Source organism: Schistocerca piceifrons, chromosome 3, assembly GCF_021461385.2.
Source record: "Schistocerca piceifrons isolate TAMUIC-IGC-003096 chromosome 3, iqSchPice1.1, whole genome shotgun sequence".
Taxonomy (NCBI): Eukaryota; Metazoa; Arthropoda; class Insecta; order Orthoptera; family Acrididae; genus Schistocerca; species Schistocerca piceifrons.
The window spans coordinates 612804554-612812840 of record NC_060140.1 but is presented as its reverse complement, the minus strand read 5'-3'; positions in this window follow the sequence as shown (position 1 = coordinate 612812840).

Below are 8287 nucleotides of genomic sequence, written 5' to 3'. Positions count from 1 at the left end.
TTTTTACTTCAGTCAGTTTCTTCTCTGGTTTGATTCCTGTTTGTACTGTTATCATACGCTGTTGTTTGAAATAACTGGTCACATTCGCCAAGAACGCAAAGATGAAGTCACTAAATATCAATTAGACTAACGTTCGTTAAATTCTGAATATTCGTTACCATAATATTGTCATTATTAATGTCACTGTCAAGAAATTTTATATTGCTCATGTACCGCGCGGGTATAATTAAAGCGCAGTTTCTCACGGAGGTCCATTGTCGGCTATAATTGTCGTATGGCAGCGAAACTTGGTAGATATGCTAATACGTTAATGTAGAACCCTTTTTACGCTGGAAAAATATTATTTCCAGTTTAGGCTAACAGGTGAAAATCTGGTGTTACAAGAAAGACATATAGAAATGTTTCCATACGTAATGGATTAGAAACAGGACACGGCGAGAAAAGGTCAAACAAATGAGAAAGGCATAATGTAGATTTTATTATTAACTGCTGCTTACACAGTTTGTTCAGTACTATCACCGGAAACTTCGACGAGCTGCTGCATTCGTAAAACGAGGTGATCAGCAGGGTCAAGTTGTGCCACAAATACTATTCAGTACTTCCTCATTAGTTACGTGATCGACCCAGCTAATCTTCAGCATTCTTCTGTAGTATCATATTTCGAAAGCTTCTATTCTCTTTCCATCTAAACTGTTTATCGCCCATGTTTGACTTCCATACATGGCTACACTCCAGACAACTACTTCCAGAAAAAGACTTCCCAACACTTAAATAATCGATGTTAACACATTTCTCTTCTTCAGATGTGCCTTTCTTGCCATTCCAGTCTACATTTTATATCCTCTCTACTTCAGACGTCATCAGTCATTTTGGTGCCGAAATAGCAAAAATCAACTACTTTATGTGTCTCGTTTCCTAATCCGATCTGTACCGGTACCAGTGTGAAATAGACCGCAAAACTTCCCGTAGTGTTGATCATGATCATGAGATAGACAATTCTCGTGACACTGCATGAACACTAGCACTACCGGGGCAGGTGGTGTATGGTCAGTTACACCAACAGCATATTCGTCAGTAATTTCCATCGGGGTGGGACTCCTTCCTCTTCCATATGCCACTGCTAGCTCACCCAATTTTTAGAGTTGCATTAAATCGTTTAATGACATCGGGGATATCCTCAGATCTTTCAGTTGGCGATATTCTCTCAATGCAGCACTGTAATTGCTGCCGTCCGCGTAAAAGAGTTTCATTAACAGCACACAGTCTCTGTTTTCGATACACATGCTGTTCACTCCGTTATGGCTTTTCATCTAACAGCGTGGTCCTCACACCGTGACAGAAACAGTGCACAGCGTCAGATTTGCACCCGGTAGTCAAAACTGGGACTAATTTGTTTCCCAGCGGGAATCGGTTCCGTATTGACGCATTAGCATATCTGGCGTACGATGATTAAAGCCCACAGTGGACCTCCGTAAGAAGGAGTGCTGCTATAACATACTAGAGTTGTGAGCTCAGCCCCCATACTGTGACACTTTTGTCTTAAAAATCTAGCCTTCGGAAGATTAGTGTTAATAAAGTTCACCTCATTTACGACAGTTTGCGATCAAAACTCAAATGTTGCGACGCAAGTGCTTGCCTTTGGATAATGAAGAGTGTCCACATTATATAGGAGATTTGCCGTGGATAAGTCCTTGTAGGCCACTGTAATGCCCCAACACAGGTTGGATACCATCCGTACATACACCAACACAGTGAGCCCAGTTAATTTAATTTTCTGTCGTGAAGCTGTCCACTATTTCGAACAAATCTTTATCTGTGGTATCTGCATTTATTTCCTTACAAAAAAGAAGATCTTCCCCTCATTTATTTAATATTTCATCAACAAATCGCACATAGCAAATTAAATAATTATTTCTACGGCTATCAGTGGCCTCATCAAGCTGCAAACTAAAATCCTTCCCTCCAATTTTTTCTACAATTGGTTCATGAAGATCCTCTTATATCATAAATTCGGCCACTAATTGTAGTGACACACAAAGGAATGCGCAAAACCTGTTTTCCATGGACTCTCCAAGCATAATGGACTCCACGTCAATAGCATACGGCAGAATAAGTTTTTCTGCAATCGTACAATCGTACGGGCTTTCATACAATTTGGTACTCGTAAAGCTACATTGTAGACTGCTAGAAGCACTCTATACGAGGTTTTCTCCGGTAAAATGATGATTTTTATTCTTTCATTTGACTCAGTTTTCTAGAAAAATATTGTCTTGGTTTGACCACGTCACTCTTATGTACACATTCTAAATGACGCTTTAATTTGCTAGGTAGCATACTTTCACCAGAATGTGGCTCATCAGTATATTTTATGTCAGGTATTCCATATGATAATATTTCGTGTGTTGTAACAGGCTGATGCAATGTAATCCTTCGAGTGGCAAATTACGTACGAGTATGTATGTGGATATATAGCTAATGGGTATTGTCAATGGCCACTAAAACAAAAATTAGTGCAATGCGCTACAATACAGGTGGTTAATCGTGTTGAAAATCACTTTCTGTGCCAAAAACGAAGGGTTATGGTGTAACATATCGTCAACGACGAAGTTAGCAGACACGGATCTCACTGGTGTTAGCCCACTGAGGTATGAAATCTCTGGGACTTAAGCGCCATTTGGCGACTGGCCGATACACAAACAAATGATTAGTACCGTCTGTTATCTGTGTCAGGGACATCTTTATACTCAGTGTGTTTGTGATTTATGGGCGCTCAACGACCACGTTATGAGTGCACTTTGTGTATTGTATGTTATACTGCTGCATATTGATAATTTTATGTGAGTGTAAGGTTCATATGCGGTTTGCTTTCTTTTGCATGGCGTAGTTTTGAAGCTGCGATTTTGTACGTAGGGCCAAACTATCGTAAAATGTGCCTGAACGTGTAAAGAAGGTGTAACGAACTTACTGGGAAAAATGTGTGATTTCCACGGTACAATCCTTTTATTCATATCATGCAGCATTTACACCACAATTCAGTGGGCGTCACGTCACAACGTAGCTCAGAGGAGGTATCCGAAGTCACTCCCAATGGTTCGAGACATCTGCACATCTTTCACGTACTACACCCGTAGGCAGAAGTCTAAAGTGCTGAGCAACTAGCTTGTCAGAAACAGGTACAACCACAGCTGTCAGAAACAACAGAAGAGATGACTGGACTGTCTTGCAAACAGTTGGTGAAAAGGAAGCCTTCTTCTAAAAGCCTTCCAGCCATGTTTTAGGCTATGATTTCATATTACTTGAAGAAATACAGCAACCAGCCACTTTTTAATTTCGCACAGTCTGTTTGCTGATCAGATAAAGATAACGTGTGCTCTCCGACAACTTACTTTGTCTAAGGTCAGAGAGAAAGTGGAAGTATGGTGCTTACAGATAAAAATAATTAAAGAATTGTCACACCCATGTTAAAAACGAAAGTATTTACAATTTAACAATAAAGCCACAAATAATAAAGAGGGCTATGAAAAAAATAAATATAATTATATATCAGTATTAAATTATTCTTTATCATGTAATGTTTTAACAGCATCAGTTGTAAACAAAGATATTGCATACACATGCCAGAATTTCTGGTACAACTGTAATGTGGTACACTCAAGAGCAGAATTGTACTCCGGAGATATGAAGATATCAAAATGAACCGCCTCGTCTTTATCCGGAGAAAACGTTTTCGACATGCCTTTTCACCTTAACCTGAAAATAAACTGGAGTACTATCGTATAGCAAACACGTCACTAGAGTGAGTTATTCCAGCAGCGGAAACAGTGTGCCCCACAGGAAGCGTACTGGATGAGGTGTCTTAGACGCTCGGTAGGTGGCCTGAGTGGGTGGTCAGTAATCGCGCACGAAGCTGGAAGGGCACTGGTGCTTCATGGTCAACATGAAGGGTGGATTCTTCGTAGCTCACAAATGGGTGAAGCGAAAATCAGCATGAACACTGAGTCATCGAAATGTAGGGATGGAGCTGTAGCACAGTTGAGCATACTCGAAGAAGGCTCGGCGTATGATGTCGATGGGTTACTTGCAGGAGCTCAAGTAAGGCATTAAGGGTACCTCATACGCATGCCATGATTCTTCACTTAAGTTGTCTTCTGTCATTAACTACTGGGTGTCACAAATGACTTTACAGTCACTAAAGCAATAGACTGAAAAATGAACATCCTGAATCAATAATACAACAAGGATGATGTTTTACGCAAATATTACGATCATGAGCCGAAACACGGTGACCACTGCCCGCCATGAGATTCAATACGGCAGGTGGCATTGCGACCACGTGGCGCTGTAAGGAAAGTGCATAAGCGAAGCAGACACGAATAAAGACACATTCTAGCATCGATATGCGCCCCAAACAGGAGAATCCTCTCTAATAAGCGATTCTGACAAAAGGCAGTTGATAAGTACTGGCGCCTGGGTACGAGTGTCTCGGGAACGGCGAAGCTGGCCGACTGTTGGTGTGCCATCGTAGTGAGCGTCTAAATGGAAACTGCTTGAGGGGCAGCGAAACCGCGAGTAGGCGAGAAGGTGTTGCACTCCCCGTCTCATCACAGAACGTGGAGGTCGAAGGCTTGGCTGTTCTGAATAGCAGGGTAGGCGACGATCTGTGGCACATCTGAAGAAAGAGTACAGTGCTGATGCGGCACATGTGTTTCGGAGCACACCGTTCGGTTCACAACAGGGGCAGCTCGCTTTGCACTGTTTGCGAAAAAGAGAGTGTCACGGATATGATAAGAGAGCTGGGGTGGCAATCAGTAAAATATGTTTTTCGTTGCGGCGTGATCTTTCCACGAAATTTCAATCACTAACTTTCTCCTCTGAATGCCAAAATATTCTGTCGTAGGCACCCTATATAGGGAGATATTATCATCGTAGTAAAATAAGATAAGTCAGAGCTTGTGCAGAAAGATTTAGGTATTCATTTTTCCCACACGCTGTTAGAGAGTGTAAAGCGTAAGAAATAAAATAATGCGACTTTTTTTGTTTTTCCAGACTGTCATAATAAAATGTATCGACGTAAGCGTAAAATAAGAATAAAATAGACGCTTCAATAAGAGAACAAAAGCAAAGACTATTTACGTTTGAAAATGTATTTAGATAAATGTGTCGATATGTATGAAAACTATCTGTTTGTTGTTAAAAAGTAGAAGTTAGTTGAGGGAGAAGCTCCTTCCGATTAATCACTGTTGCTTGTTCTGCCTTGTAGTGCAGACGGTGGTATCTCTATCCGGCAAATCTTGTACTTTGTATTCTTCTGAATAATAACTTGGCATAATTACCAAAAGTGTCAGTCATTAATGTAGTCATCTATTTGTTTCCCACATATATTTTCATGCTGTGTATTTTCTGGTTTAGAGACGGTGTGTCAGGAAGGGTAACGTGACATATTTCGAACGCAGTCAGACCTCTCGCGTCTTGCTATATCTACATGTGCGTGGAATACTCTGCAAATCACATGTAAGTGCTTGGCAGAGGGTTAATCGAACCACCTTAACAATTCTCTATTATTACAATCTCGTATAGCCCGCGGAAAGAACGAACACTATCTTTCCCTACGAGCTCTGTTTTTCCTTGTTTTATCATGGTGAACATTTCTCCCTAGCCAGCCGCTGTGGCCGAGCGTTCTAGGCGCTTCAGTCCAGAACCGCGCTGCTGCTACGGTCGCAGGTTCGAATCCTGCCTCAGGCATGGATGTGTGTGATGTCCTAAAGTTAGTTAGGTTTAAGAAGTTCTAAGTCTAGGAGACTGATGACCTCAGATGTTAAGTCCCATAGTGCTTAGAGCCATTTGAAGCATTTTTTTGTTTCTTCCTATGTAGGTCGGTGTCAACAAAATATTTTCACATTCGGAGGAGAAAGTCGGTGATTGGAATTTCGTGGGAAGATTCCGTAGCAACGAAAAACGTCTTTCTTTTGATGACGTCCACCCCAAATCCTGTATCATTTCAGTGACACTCTCTCCCATATTTCGCAATAATACAAAACGTCCTGCCCTTCTCTGAACTTTTTCGATGTACTCCGTCAACCTTATCTGGTAAGGATCCCACACCGCACAACAGTGTTCTAAAAGAGGACGGACAAGCGTAGTGTGGGTAGTCTCCTTAGTAGATTTGTTACCTTTTCTAAGTGTCCTGTCAATAAAACGCAGTCTTTGGTTAGCCCTCCCCACAACATTGTCTACGTGTTCCTTCCAATTTAAGTTGCTGTTTGAGTATTGCGTTACAAACGGGACCTACATCTTTTAGCACGAAGTCTGATTCATTTTTACTATTTAAGTCATGGACTGTGCGGCTGGTCCCGGCGGAGGTTCGAGTCCTCCCTCGGGCATGGGTGTATGTGTTTGTCCTTAGGATAATTTAGGTTAAGTAGTGTGTAAGCGTAGGGACAGATGACCTTAGCAGTTAAGTCCAGTAAGATTTCACACACATTTGAACATTTTTTACTATTTAAGGTAGAAACAAAGGTGATGCTTTTCACGATCAATCTGCTTAATGAGCAACGGCATGTTCTTCAGCACCCACCGATCAGTAAGCGATAGCCATTTTATTTTCTTTACAGGAAGTCGTGTTAGTAATAGAATAATTAATATATTCAGATGTTTAGATGTACCGAATACGTCATGTGATGTGTCTTTCCGACGGCAAATCTTTATTTTATGTACTGCATAGTATTGAGCACATTCGGTTACCTTTGTCGGTTTTTACACTTACGCGTTACTACCCGCCGAAGGATACATTGCATTTGGAACGGTAGAGAAATGGTCTGGAGATGGTCCGGCATTTCAGTGAGACCTGCAGAGTAGACATGTAGATATAGATATAAATTGTTAAATATCGGGCACATGATCATCGAGATTGGACTGTGCATCAACATAAACATGTCGCCTCGTCGGCTGAGTGACGTTTCTTGTCACATCAGGTCGATGGTCGTGTGTGGAGACACTATGATCCAGGGAATGTCTGCTCGGAACGCGCACAGCGTCACAGACAAAGGCCAGTGGGGGCAGTGGACATTCACATGGGGTTCCATCAGACCTGTAGTAGTAATACTTGAAAAATACTGCAGACCATCTGCATCCCTTAGTGTCTGATATCTTTCCCGATGGCGATGGCGTCTTGCAATATGATAACTGCCAGTTTCACAAGGCCAGAGTAGTGCTACAAGGGTTTGAGGAAAGTGACAGTGAACTCACGTAGATGCCTTAGTCACCAAATTTGACTGATATGAATCCGAAAGGACCCATTGGCGACACTACGGGGTGGCAGTTCCGCGTCCACGTACCAGCTTCACATAAATTTCGCGATCTGCGTGACATGTGCGGATCTGGTGCTATTTACCTCCGGAAACCTACCAAGGACTTGTCGAATACAAGACACGGAGAAGCGCTGCTGTATTGCGTTCGAAACGTGGACCAACGCTGGTGTTAAACAGATGATCATTACGTTTTTGCTCATCGGTGTATTTAATGTGTCACCGCTCTGGGCTTGGTAATGGTTTCAGCTCGACGGAGAAGGAAGTGTAAGAGTTTCTTGAGGTATGCCAGAACCAGATGAAGCGATTCATTGATCATTAAATGCTGCAGAGCTACCAAATTGCCAAGACGCTTATTATTACGTTTCAGTCACAGTTATAAACAGTCACAAACATTTTGTATGGTATTAGAAGCGAGTGGTTAAGACGCCAGTCTGGATGCGATATGTCCTGAAACTGAGGAACGCGTCCGAACGTCTCCGTGAACTCGGGTATTGTCATCTTGGATGACGGAAGTATCGGCATCGTACTCATCATGAAGATGTTGAATTAGAGGCCAAACTTGCGTGAACGTTCTGGTTGATGTTCACGACAATCCGAATGACACCGCTAGTTATGATGCGAAAAACACCACCCGAAACTTAAAAGAATCACCTCTGTCCTAAACTACGCCCTTGGTACAGTATAAGCCATCTTTCGAAATGAGCCAAATTTGCGAATAACCGGATCACACAATAATCCTCCAGTCAGTTATTATCCTGTTCCTGTGTTGTTTGACTAATTGAAGATGTCCAGTTTTATGTGCTGCCGGGAGCATTCGCCTTTCGTGAAGTAGGCTACCCGACTCCAAGAATCCGTTGCATGCAGTTCACCTCGCAATGTCGCTCAGAAAATAGTTGAGATGAACCTGTATTCATTGACAGCAATAATTTCTGCTGGTCCCGGCGGAGGTTCGAGTCCTCCCTCGGGCATGGGTGTGTGTG